The 14,428-nt window shown below is 39.4% G+C and overlaps 1 long non-coding RNA gene across 1 annotated transcript in view; it reads left to right on the forward strand.

The window, feature by feature from the left end:
* The first annotated feature begins 281 nt into the window (after nucleotides 1-281).
* Nucleotides 282-14,428, forward strand: part of LOC115302528 — a 69,209-nt gene continuing 55,062 nt past the window's right edge. Inside the window, exon 1 of the long non-coding RNA XR_003913519.1 lies at nucleotides 282-448. This is a non-coding gene — a long non-coding RNA (uncharacterized LOC115302528). The remainder of the gene's footprint in view (nucleotides 449-14,428) is intronic.

A 14,428-nucleotide genomic window follows, 5' to 3' on the forward strand; every position in this document is an offset into this window, starting at 1 on the left:
TATTTGTTTGTACAACTGCAAAGGGCTCAATTATGAAGCTTTGAGCAAGTCTAAAAATAACATCGGACTAATTAAAAGTTTCAGCCGGATTTGGGCTAGTACTGTTTTGAAACTCTAATCTGTGTGCCTTTCCAAATGGACTTTGGAAACAAAAACTCCGTTTTTAAAACGTTCAAGTAAAAACAACGAGGTGGGGTGGGCGGGGGCAAGTGGGGGAAGGGATCCTCAGTCTTGCTCTTCCTGTAGGAAGGCAGCTCTGTGTGATTAGACCAGCCCAGCCTAGGGCGCTGCTTCCCCATCCTCTGGGCTATCCAGGGGGCTCGGCTCATTTTCTGGCATTGTTGTGCCTGTGGAAAACAAGCTGGGAGAGCCTGTAGTTTCAAGTTGCTGAATCTTTGAAAAACTCAGGCAAGAGGTTCAGTCTTTGAAGTCATTTTCCCTTTGGGAGGTAAGATCCAGGTAATCAGGAAAAGCTCGGGAGGTCGGGCTATTATGATAATGTTCTGCCAGTGCAGTTGCTGCTCAGGATGTTCCATCATTTGGATCATCGAACTTTGTGGAAACTCACAGCAGGGCTTCTGCTCAACAGGTGCTGGCTTTAAGGAGCAGGGCAGTGATGGGGTGGGGATTGAAAGCATCCAAAGGGCTTTCTTCCCCATTCCTCTGACAGTGCAGTACTGGGGTTCACCGAAAGTGTTCTTTATTTTGTTTATATTGCTCTGTTTGGATTCTTTTCTTTTTTAAGAAGTAACAGTGAGCTCTCCTGAGATTTTCTATAAGATAGGAGGTAAAATGTTAGGAAATGATTGTCTGTGCAGAAATGCTAATTTCTCACTCCAAGGAATCACAGGAATGAATTTCACTGATTTCCAGGCTTCTGAAGTTGTATAAATACTACATTCATTAAACTCTGATTCTGGTGGTTGTATAGGTATCAGGCATCTGTCACTGCCTCCGCAAAACAGTACAGGCAGCTGACAGCTCGAGGAAGAGCATGGTTTTATCGTTAGGTGCCATGTGGTGCCTTGATACACAGGCCACCATAGTTTGGGTTTATGTTCTTGTGCCATTTAAATGAACAAAAGGGAGATGGTGACCAAGCGGACATCATCATCATTAAACTGAAGGAGGCAAGTCGCGCCTCTCAGATCTTCCACCTAATAGTTGTAAGCCTCATTTCAGAGGCCGCATTTCCTTTAGAGGACTTCCTTTATGGTTAAGTATTTTTAGGGGCAATAACCCATGAATAAAATATCTATGAGTGAGGCAACTCTAAACTTTATAAAGCTAACTCAATTATCTATGCAAATGGGAGCATGGGTTGCATAAATCAAAAACTTCAAAAGCTAATCCCTTAGTTTAAATTTAGCCACTAATTTCTACTTTTATCTCCTCTTTTCAACAAACCCTCTTTTTTCATTCTAATTTTTTTAATGTTTATTTATTTTTGAAGGAGAGAGAGAGACTGAGGGGAGGGGCAGAGAGAGGGAGACACAGAATCTGAAGCAGGCTTCAGGCTCCATGCTGTCAGCACAGAGCCCAACATGGGGCTCCAACTCAAGAGCTGTGAGATCATAACCTGAGCCCAAGACAGATACTTAACTCTCTGAGCTGCCCAGGCACCCCTCTATTTTTTCATTCTAACCAGAGCTGCAGCTAAACAACAAAGTGGACCAGATTGAATTTCATCTCACCGTTTATTTTCATCCCTAAAGAAGTAGTTGATAAATGGAAATGGTCAAAGGATGGGAAGCAAAAGAACCTAAAGCCCCCCAGCTGGCTAATCAAACCTTGAACAATACAGTGTTGGGTGAATTCATATGACTTCTCATTTTCATCAGACTCATATCAACAGTTAGCAAATTCCAGTCTTAAGGCTATTCAGTATCCTAACAGAAATTAGTCGGTAGTCAGATTTCATTTGTATAGCATTTCCTAGGTGACTGAATTTGTACCATGTGACTGAGTGCAGTCTGGAAGAGTCTTTACAGAAGAAGATTATCTCTAAGGTATGAAAAAGGACTAGATGATCAAAGAAAGCTATAGAGTGCCATAGAAGCACAGAAGCTTCGGAGTGCCTAGTGGCTCATTTGGTTTGGCATCTGACTTTGGCTCAGGTCATGATCTCACAGTCCATGAATTTGAGCCCCGCGTTGGGCTCTGTGCTGACAGCTCAGAGCCTGGAGCCTGCTTCGGAGTCTGTGTCTCCCCTCTTTCTCTGCCCCTCCTCTGCTTATGCTCTGTCTTCCTCTCAAGAATGAATAAACATTAAACAAAATTAACAACGAAAAAAGAAGCACAGAATCCTCTTAAAACGTAACTAGATCCAGTGGAGATTGTTTGCATTCGTGGGAGGGGAAAAATTCCATTAAAGTTCAATAAATTCACAAAGACGATGTAGGAAAGAGATGCTAAATTATTTCCCCCAAAGGGAGACTGGAAAGCAGGGGAAAACCACCATCATTTTTGGAAAGTGTTAGACATGAAGTAACACGTGAGTCCATCTATAAACATCACAGGGCAATTCCAGTCAGTCTTACCCACATGTCATATTCCTTTGTACTACTTAAAACTTGAGACCCCCCCTTATGGTTTTTTAAAATTTTTTAATTTTTAATTTTTTTTTTGAGAGACAGAATATGAATGGGGAGGGGCATACAGAGAGGGGGACACAGGATCTGAAGCAGGCTCCAGGCTTTGAACTGTTGGCAGAACCTGAGATGGGGCTCAAGTTCATGGACTGTGAGATCATGACCTGAGTCAAAGTCAGACACCTAATTGGCTGAGCCATCAAGGCACCCCAGAGACTACCTTATGTTTATGCAGCCATATCTGTGGGAGGTATAAGATGAACTATTTTATCAAATAATTTCTATTTTTATTTATTTTGACTTTTTAAAGTTTTCTTAAGTTTATTTATTTATTTTGAGAGAGAATGAGCAAGCAGGAGAGGGAAAGAAAGAGCAAGGGAGGGGCAGAGAGGGAGGGAGGGAGAGAATCCCAAATAGGCTCCACTCTGGCAGCATGGAGCCCGATGTGGGGCTTCAACTCATGAGCTGTGAGATCATGACCTGAGTTGAAACCGAGAGTCAGATGCTCAACTGACAGCCACCAGGTGACAGAAATAATTCCTGTTTTGAACAAAAGCCTGATCTCTTTATCTTTTGAACATTTTAAACTTCTTTCAACCATAAATGGAGAATAGATTTTAAACCCACTTACACAGTGGTTTTCTGATGGGGGGGTCTACCTGTACTTTTCTGAGAAAAACAACTATCAGGATGAAGCAGGGATCATAAACGAAGATAACTCATACTTTTAGACGAGAAGCAGCAAGTAGAGAAATTAACTCAGTTTCTCGACTGAAGATGTAGAATATGTGTCCATCCTCAGAAACAGCTTTGCTGTACCAGGAAACAAAGATGCTCATATGAACATACATAAATATAGGTTTTTTTTAAATATTGCCTAATACTTCCATCACTTTTCTAGCAAAACCTTAGGATCTCTTAATGGAGTTATCTTTTTCCCAATAAAAATTATGAGAACCTCTCTCACCTGCCCAAAAGGTGGGTATATGAGCCAAGTTAGGCCAGAATAATGTTTTCCTCCTCGGAATCTAATGAGAGCAACATGACAGAGACACAAAAAACATTTGGACTTCTCTTTTATCTGCGATCCAGGCTTTAGGTCAACTTGCCATGCTAGAGACCAGTATTGCGGTCCTGCTGTGTTATTTCTGGCCCTGCCTTGGTTCTGTCCTTCCTCAAACGTAGCTCTTCATGCTCCTATATATTTTCTGAGCTCACTATATCTGTCCAGTAAATTTCCTTTTGTTAAAGTTAGCCAGAGTCCATTTCTGTGGCTTTCAACACAAGAATTATGACATATGGAATCTTTAAGGCAGCTTAGAAATGGAGAGGGCATAAAATGTGGAGTAAAAAAGAAAGGATCAGTGTCAATAACGGAATTTTAAATCAGACTACTAAAAAAAGAAAGCTGTTAGTTGTCAGTCCTCAGACTCATGGGGGAGTTGTAGAAGGTAAAAGTGATGCTGAGGAGACAGTATCCTCCTGAAGGGATGCTTCCCTTAACACTTAAGTCTGACAACCACTTCTGTCTTCAGAGAATGCCCTCTGTGAAGACCTTGGGCTAATGGTCCTCAATTTTTTTTATTTCCACACCAGAAGGATGAGAAATGGGCTCATCAACAATCTTGTCCCCTGGCAATAGGAATTCTGAGTTCTGGAGGCAGATCAGAAAGGGTGAGGGGGCTGGAAAAATCCTTTGGGTAACTTGAATACTTTTCTCCCTCACACCCATCAGCTTTAATCATTTAAAAAAATTTTTTTAATGTTTATTTTTGAGACATAGAGAGAGACAGAGCATGGGGTGGAGGGGATTGTAGAGAGGGAGACAAAGACTCCAAAGCAGGATCCAGGCTCCAAGCTGTTATCACAGAGACAGATGCGGGGCTTAAACTCATGACCTGAGCTGGTCAGACGCTCAACCGAATGAGCCACCCAGGTGCCCCACCTGTCAGCTTTAAATGACAATGGTGCTTTTGATGTTAATAGACAAGTTGGAATAAATTGGAGAAGTAGCATTAAGTGCTGTTTTTTAATTTTAAAAAAAATCTTTAAAGAAATTGGTTATTATATATATTTTTTGTTTTTTATTTATTTTTGAGAGACAGAAAGAGACAGCGGGAGCAGGGGAGGGTCAGAGAGAGAGGGAGGCACAGAATCTGAATCAGGCTCCAGGCTCTGAGCTAGCTGTCAGCACAGAGCCCGACGCAGGGCTCTAACCCATGAACCGTGAGATCATGACCTGAGCCAAAAAGCCAGATGCTCAACTTGGGCCAGATGCCCCAAGTGCTGCTTTTTAAAGCCACAAGAATATACCAGCAATAAAATGTAGGGACATTAAATTCAAAAACAATTTAGTAATAAGTTTGTTCAGCCTCATCATTTTGAGGTTGAAGACCCTGAGGCACAGAGAGCTAGAACTTTCTCAGGGTGAAACAGCCAGTTTGTTAGGGCAGGACTTAGGACTCTTGGTCCTCAAGGCACTGTTCCTTCCACTCAGATACCCTATATTCCTATTGTTTTAATTTTTCTCCAAATATTATTATTAATAGTTCTAGTTCTTAATGTTAAAATATGACTGGCTCCTTACTGGCCAGATATCCACCATCCATATACAGCAGAAACTCAGTTTCATTTTATGTTTTTTCTTTATAAAATGAAAATCACCAGAACATGGAATACTAAGTTTTAGAATAAAATCAGAGACTCACATTCTTTTATGTTTTCTTTTTGTTACTGTTTTTTGCCGAAAAAAAAATCAGCAAACTTCTCTGTATGTGACAATTACTGACAAAACATTGAGGAACACATCTGTACATAAATTGAGGTATAGTTTTAATACAAAGAATGAAAGCCAATCTGCATTCAACAACATCACCTCAGGCATATGATATGTTTTTGCCCAGGGTGCATTTAAGTTAAAAACCCAGTTTCATTCTGCAGTTATAACTTGGAATTAGTGCTCTACAAATTGTATGGAGAAGTCAAGCTGTGAGGTTCTTTACAGCTGAACTACTGTTCCCTTTCTGGGTTAACAGTTCCTACCAATCTAGACCTACTTCTACCTTCAGGTGACAGTCAGGTAGTCTGCCTGCAATCACCTGTCTGGGGCTAAAGGAATCAGAGGATAGGGATGCGTTCTGCTAAAACTACCTGTTCTGCTATCCACCATCACCGGACTTATTCTCTGCATATATGGAATCAACATTCTGATTTAAGATGCAAAGTAATGTTGACAAAATGCATTTCAGAAAGAGATGATTGCAAATGTAAAGCCAGTGAGGTGGGAAAATGGAGGAAAAGGAGCTACAGGTGATAAAATGAAATGATATCATGAAGAAACAGTTGGACAAATCTAGAAGGTAGAACATTACAGACACTAGATGAGTCTCTTCAGTATGATTTTAAACCAAAGAGGAGCTACTCTTCTAGATTAAAATATACCTGGAAGACAACAACGAAATGGGAAAACTTGGCATTTATTGTATTATTCTTGTAACAAATCTCTTCTCGTGCCAGAAAACAAAGATGTGTTCAAAACTCAAGAGGGACATGTCACAAGGAAATAGAGTCAACCTGAAAGCACTCCTGCTTGTGAAATTAGGGATAGTTTGGATATCCAAGTGAATAATGACAGAAATGTATTAGAAAAAGGGAATAAAATGAATTCAGGCATGCATTCCAACAGGGAAAAAAAAGAAAAAAAGGGGAAAGGAAAATCCTTTTTGGAAGAAAAATTGCTATACACACACACACATACACACACACACACACACATACACACACACGTATATACATACAGCATGTATATATACACATACATAAAATAATATGTCTAATATATAATCTATATATTTGATATATATGTATACATTTCAATCACCATATTGTACCCACCACCATAGTAATTGATTCTGACCGAAATCATCAATGAGCTAAAACCACTCAGTGAAAGGTTACTGAGGAACATGTCAGTTACACAGTATCAAACTATCAGCTAAAACGTAGCCTATTGATTACAAAAATATGAAAAGTGCATTTCAATGATGAAATCTGGAAGACACCATTTTAACGAAAGAGTCAAATTTAACATTCTCAGTAATGGAACAGACTGGCAACCTTGCTGATGCGACACACTGGGAAGCACATATCACCCACATGGCCATCCTGCCAGAGACACAGCCTGAATCTAATTATGAAGAACCCCTTCCAGATGAGGGACATTTTGCAAAGCAACTGTACTTTAAAAGGATTAATATCCTAAAAGATCTAAAACAAAAGTTAATTATTTTAGGTTAAAGAGACTTGACAACTAAAAGAAAAAAAACACATGGAGAATATTACTTCAAATAGACTTCAGATGCCCTTTGAGATAAGAAAACACCAAAAACATCTGCATTTGAAATTGACTTCAGTAAATGTTAGACCAACCAGTATTTGATTTCCCACAAAAAAAAAAAAATCACTCTCTCACTTTTGTAAAAGTGGAAGCACTTGTGCCATTTTGGGCAGCCTGCAGACTTCTATTGAATCATCTTTTGTTTCTCCATATTTTTTTTTATAGAGACTTGGCTGATAGAGTTATCAAGCTGTAGCCATTCTGTGCCCTCCTATTTGGTTCTTGTCTATTACTCATCATTCATTGATGATACAAACAGATTTGTCTTTTGACTGAAATTCCTTTTTTTTTCTGGTTCATAATTCATGAGGAACATAGCCTTCTGTGATAAAGACCCATCAAAAGCATCATTATTCTGCATTTATCTGCATTGAATTGCCTGTTTCATCTATTAGTATTTAAAAGGTTCTGCTGCTTTTCTGTATCTGGTTATAGTCCTCTATTTCATCTCATCTCTATTATCTGCCAGAATAAGGCTTTGACTTAGAGTGTGGGTCAAAAAAAAATCACATTATTCAAATTATCTCTGACATTCAAAAAAAATATTCCTATGCAATCTTATTATTATTATTTTGGTGAAGATGGCGAGTGAATATCATTTAGCACTTCTGATGCTGATCTGATCTTTCATACCTACTGCCTCTGGAAATGTGTTGCTTATACAAGATGTGCTGAAACAAATGATTTATCCTTTGGTCCTTGAGTCCTTGTGTTCTTTGTTAATGGCGTTCCACATGCTTTATTTTTCAAAACTTCTCAAGTTGCTGCGTAGAATTATAAATGTTTAGCTGATCCTATTTCTGAACACTGGCCATTGTAACCTGCATATTAAAATTAGATGAATAAAAAGAGTTGGAAAGGGGGTTTAGAATTTAAAATAAAGTCATATACAGGGTGGGAGAAGACAACTTGGTCCAGAGATCGACCAAGGCAAATGACCGAGACTCTTTCAGGTTCTCAGAGATCTTCACAGACTCCTACTTACTGCAGTTTAAAATCTGGTCTAGGGGCATCTGGGTGGCTCTGACTTTGGCTCAGGTCATGATCTCATGGTTCACAAGTTTGAGCCCCACATTAGTCTCTGTGCTGAGAGCTCAAAACCTGGAGCCTGCTTTGGATTCTGTGTCTCCCTCTCTCTCTCTCTCTCTCTCTCTCTCTCTCTCTCTCTCTCTCTCTCTCTCTCACTCTTACTCTCTCTCTCTCTTTGTTTCAAAAATAATTAAAACATTAAAAAAATTAAATATGGTCTATGCCAGGGTGATTTCAAAATCTGGTGCTCCAGCATAGCGTGAAGATGAACAAACATTGCATATTTTTATTCCTTTTTATGCCATTAATGGCAGCACATGTACACTGAGTGCTTCTGGCTAGTAACTTGATTTCTGCCTTCCCTGACCCCTTAACTTTGGTTCATTGATGCTAATTTCACTTTATGACTTGCAAAGTATTTATAAAATGCCCAGGAAAAGATAGGATTCAGAGTTTAACTTTTTTTTTAAATAAAGCTTCAAGTTCAAAGAGTACAGAACAAAAAAGAATGTTGAGACACATTTAATTTCTCTAATTCTGGTAGAGCAATGCCTAGACCATACCTGAAAGTCAACACTCAGTCTTCCTTTTAAAAACCATAAAAAGGGAAAGTACATTATGCATCATACTTTGGTGACTTGCTTTAGAATATTTCAGTCCTACCAGGATTGAAAGAAATGACATCACCCATTTATTCATTCAACAAATAATGACAATTTCTCTACAAAGTGCCAGATTAAAGTAATATAAATTAGTCGTATTTTGAAAGAATCTTGTGGTTAAGTGGAAAGAAACTGAAACTAAGATAAATCAAATGATTTTCTCAGTTGAACCAAATGAGACATAGCAGTCAGGATCCCAAATAAGTTGTAACTGGTTCTACATATTATTTCTTCCTTGCACTTCATGATTTATTCCTAGATTCCACTTTCCTACACACACACACACACACACACACACACACACATGCGCACGCGCGCGCACGCATGCACACACTTGGACATGCATTTAGCATGGCAATGTTTAATAATAAACTATGTGTTTTAACAAATTCATTCTGCTTTTATCCTCACCATTTAAGAAGGAAGAGCTTACCACACAGTGAACTGAGAGAAGAGACAATGCAAACACACACACACACACACACACACACACACACACACACAGAGTCAATTTATTGGATTTTTAAAATTTAGATAGCTTTTGAAAATCTCTAGCAGAGGTAATGATGTTGAAAGTCATGGCTTTTATCCTCAAGAGCTAAGCACTTGAGGAATAAAAAGTTTCTGTTTTTATCTTCTTCTTTCAAACACTCAGTGTTGTATATTAAAAAACAATTGAAAATTCAGAGCATGAGCTTATAAGTAAAACCAGTGTTTCTCAAAGCATGGTCTGCAGGCCATGTGTTTCAGAAGCATCTAGGGTATGTCATAAAATTTCAGGTAGTGATGCCCTATGTTGAGCCTTTAAGGACAAGGATAAGAATGTGAATTTTAATAAGCAGCTTAATATTCCATATTAAATAATTCCATAATAAATTTTTAGTAGCTCCATTTAAGTTATGTTACAGAGAATATGCAATAAAGTAGTTATTGTTTTCCTGTTCAAAGAGAGATACACATTTGGTCAGCAAGAAAGAATGAGAGAATTGGGCGGATATGACTGGTGTAGATGATTGAGGGTCCTGGAGAAGGGTGCAGAACTCCATCTCCATCAACCCAGGGGAGATGGTGGGATCACAGAAACACCCCCTGGAAACCTCAGTACCTTGGGGACAGCTGCAAAGCAGACAGGACCAAAGCATGGTCTAACTTCCAGATTGTCTCTCCTCCAGGAGACTATAAACCTCGTCCTGTGCCCCAGTATCCCATCACTGCAGAATAAGAGAAGGGCGCCAGCAAGTGGAGGCATCTAGGGACGTGCCTTAGTGAAGCCTTACAAATCCTGTGGAGCCCAGGGGTTGTCTTCAGAAGGTGTGTCCTAGAGAGTGAGCAGCCAGGAAAATGCATTTAGAATAATCAGGTATTATTAGTTGACATGTATCCTCCCTCCCAAAAAAGATCTGTTGGGGTCTTAACTGTAATTAAGACTTGTAGACAGACCTCACTTATAGGTAGGGTCATTACAAAGGTAATCCAAGTCAAAATGAGGTCTGGAGGATGGCCACTAGTCCCACACGACAGTTTTCCTTATAATGAGGGGTGATTTGGACATGCGGACTGACTCACAAAAAGGGAAAACAATGTGAAGAGACACCGAAAGTTGATGGCCATCTACAAACCAAGGCCAGGGGCCTGGAACAGATCCTTCCCTACAGCCCTCAGGAGGAACCAAAGCCATTGGTATCTTGTTTTCAGACATCTAGCCTCAAGCATCCTGTGGAAATGGGACCTAGATAGTTTGCAGGTTTCCAGAGAAAAAACAGCCCGAGAGTCACACCATGATTCTTTGTGTTTTGACATCCTCTCAAATTTACTCAGGGTTTCCACTGAACCTCTGTCATCTAAGGACTTAACTGATGAATATGACCGGGCCAGAGATTAAAGCTCAAGATCAGGTAGAAAGCCCTACACCTTGACTAAGGACAAAAGCAAGTCTGGTGTACAAATTCAGCATCTCTAAGGTGCTCCGGAAGCCCCTCAGTCCTTCTGCTCTGCCCTGGGGGGCAAGGGGCAGGCATGTAGAGGGGTGGGAGTGGAGCAGGGAGGGAATCCTGCACTGAAAAGACCCATTTCCAAAATACTGCTCACAAGGCTAGTGACCGAGTTACCTCAGATTGGTAGTCACCATCAGCAAACTGGAACTTGAGAGCTTAGCCACATATAAAGAAACAAGGGAAGATGATTTTTATTTCAGCAAATATGCTTGACATTTAACTCAAGGTTGAGAAGACAGGGATGAATGTCTCCAGCTATTGACTGACACAAATCAACAAACAGGATCATCGAGACTGTGTCCAAGTCACATCATTAGCAGTTGGTGAGTAGGGATCAATCCCACGTGCATTTGCCTGTGTTGTCTGCCTTTTATTCACTGGGCCTTAAGACGTTTTGAATTGAATAGTAAGATAGGTATTGAATTGAAATAAATAATTCCATACACGTCATAAGAAATGCAGGGATGGAGTGAGGTAGGGACGAGAAACAAAGGGCTCCGGCAATGTTATATAGAAAAGTGATTTTTTTTTTAGCTTGTTTTTAGCTAGGATAAGAGTTTTGGAAGCAATGATTGGAAAGGAAGCTGTTTGGGAGAGGGAAACCCTCCACCAAGCCTGGCTGTATAAAAGGTGATGGCTTGTGCAGAGGAGGGTGAAAAGCTTGGGCTGCCCCACCACAGCACAGGTCCGCCAGGGAACAGGTTCACCCTGGGAAAGACAGGCTGAGCCAGAATGTGAAGGCAAGGCAGAGTCATGCAGTTTTATAAATACAGAAAGAGTCATTATCAGATTTGTTTTCAGAAAGAATGAACATAGGGGAGAATGGAAAGTAGACCGGGAGAGGCAAGCATATGGCAAAAAGCCCCAAGAAGGGGAGTCGCTTTGCAGTGATCCAGGAGAATGATGATAAGACCACAGAGGGCAAGGCACAAATTTTGGAGTCCTTCTTGAAGTGGAATTACCAGAAGTTGGTGGGTGACGGTATGTCTGGAGTGCAAACCGATGCATTATATGAGAATGTGTAGGTCCTTATTTTGTGCAACAAATGGACTGGGATGATTGCAAACAGGACAGGATGTCGGGGCAAAGCCTTCCTGCGGTGGTCATCAGTATTTGTATGAGCTCGTGCAGGGGAATCGTATGCAGGGAGATGAAAGCTAGCCAGGAAGCAGTGGCCAGAAGAAGAACATTTAAAAGCTTAAGTATAATGGAACTCTTGGCATGTCTTCCCTCAGACTTTGAGCCATTTTTTCCTGCAAGTAAATGCTCTAACTATTCAAGAAATGTAAGGTTTTAGTGGAAAGAGCTCTGACGTGGTTAGCTTCTAGTGCCAAATTTGCCACTAATTAATTATGTGGCCTTTGGCCTGTCACTTAATGTAACTTAGACTTGTCATCCTCACCTGGAAAACTGGATTTCCAAGGTCTCTTCTTCTTGCTTTCAAATGCAATGATTCCTACTAATTTCTTTGAATTAGAAAATTTTAACTGAAGCTTATCAGAGGCTGTTGTGCCATATGCTTCCCAAATATTGGTGGTGGGAAGAGACATTTTAATAGCAATTCTAACTTCCTGACTGCAGAACTTTCAGGCTTTTGTACCTCAAAGTCATTAGTAATTAGGCCTAGACATTTCTCTCTCTTTCTACCTCTACTGAGAACAAGATCTATAGGCTAGAAAGATGGTGCAACACACGGTGGATCTGAGAAAAATTATTAGGACTAGGTGGAAATTTTCCCCAATCATCACTGCAATTTATTAATATATTGGTCATCATTAATTGTGTTTGTGAACAGAAATGTTACATCAGAGAAACATGTCTTCTTTGTTTGAAAAGCTCATGCTCCAAATAGGAGATAACATTTGAACATTGAATTCTTACAACAACAATCTAAAACCTTATCATAACACTGTCATATATTGTTATATACTATATAACAACATATCGACTCAACTTATTGACTCTGCAATGGGGGAGAGAGATGATTAACCCCACAGCTTTGCCCCTCCCCTTCCAATTATTATACATAATAAAAAAGTCTCACTGACTTGGACTTAATGCTCCTCAAAGAAACTGTAGATGAATTTGCCTTGTAACTCGTCATACTAAAATGACCCATTTCTGAAAAGATACCTCACTCTCTCAGAGCCCAGAAGAATTCAAGCGAAGACTTTGCAAGGTGAATTAACGGCCCCAAGCATAGACTTATGCCAAGCTGGTAAGCCAGAGAAAATCATTTCAGCCTTCATCCAGAAATTAAATGCTTATTGATTGATAAGGAAGATACTGTAACCTTTCAGATTAAATTAAGAAATGTTGCTGAACACAATTAAAATTTTTCTAATGTAACACTGTTTGCAGAGTGCATTTTTGACTAAACTCCATCTCTGAGGTTAATTACCGTGTCTTGGGTCCAGGAATAATAGATTAAGTGGAAAGTTGGCTTCAAAGTTAAAGAATGGGAAGAAATAAGAAGTATTCAGAAGTGATTTATGTCTTCCTGATGAATTTGAGGGAGGATAGCCAAGTAACCAAACCACACTTCTTCTGTGTTAAGGGTTTTAGGCCAAGGGAGTGGTATAAAATTAAAAGGGTGTTCATACCAGGAGCAGCTCCACATTTTGCTCATAATGTGGAACAATCTCATTCTTGATAGTTAGCTGAAGGTAAAACATCTTACTGAATGTTCTAGAGACATTCTAGAGACTATGAATGGCCTTTATTTCTAAGGAACTCACAAGTCTTTAGGGAAGTCAACAGGGAAGCTCAGTTAACTACTTTATGAAGGTGAACAAGAAACGATTACAACCTCTAGCCACACAATCTGTTTCAAAGTGCCGAGAGTTGTGTGGTATTTTAGAGAGGCTACAAGGAGCTGAGCTTTTGTATTGAATATGTTATTAACTAGCCTGCTGGTTTATACAAGCTATTCAACTTAATCTGACCCTTCTTTCTCATCTATAAAATGGAAGAGTTGGGTTAAGTGCTTCCTAAAGTTGCTCCAGTTCTATAATATATGAATAATAAATATTTTGAAGTTAGAAAGAGTAAAATGTAAGTCTGTACCTTTAATTTCAGCCGTTAGGGTCCCTGCTCTGACCCTGCCTCACAGGAACGATTCTGGATAGAGAATATGCACTTTTAGGGAACAGGAACAAAACTTCTGTTATGTAAAGCAGGCCTCCAAAAAGAAAAACTCAAGAAAGGAGCCTTTAAAAGTGTAGCTTACTGTGAAAACAGCAAAGAATACATACTAAAAAAAGACTAAAAGGCCTTCATGACACATTCAGTGAAGAGATGCCCTTATAACTTTTACCTGTTAATTGATGCATAAAAGGTTGTGAAGATTAATGTACATCAAAATCAAAACTAAATTGAATTTTTGACATTTTTGAAAATAAAAACCCCAAAGAATACATAGGTGCCTTTTGATTTGTCACAGCTGGAAGACTCTGAATCATGAAGCACTCTAGGAGAGGCCATTAAATAGCGTTAGATGGTTTGTCAGTGTGGAGGAAAAGTAATTGAAGAACCAAACTGTGTGTATGGGCACTGCATTTTAAAATATTTACCAAACAGAGATAAAGTGAGTTTTTTTCTTCCACAACTAAAGCACAAAATGTTGCTTCAGTAGTCAGAAGGAAAATTTCATAATTAAAATCCTTCTTAAAAACATTCAGTCGGATTAAATAATCTTTGCTTAAAGATATTTCTGGTCTGTATTTCTACTATATATATATATATATATATATATAT

The sequence above is a fragment of the Suricata suricatta genome, chromosome 9 (genome assembly GCF_006229205.1).
Source record: "Suricata suricatta isolate VVHF042 chromosome 9, meerkat_22Aug2017_6uvM2_HiC, whole genome shotgun sequence".
Taxonomy (NCBI): Eukaryota; Metazoa; Chordata; class Mammalia; order Carnivora; family Herpestidae; genus Suricata; species Suricata suricatta.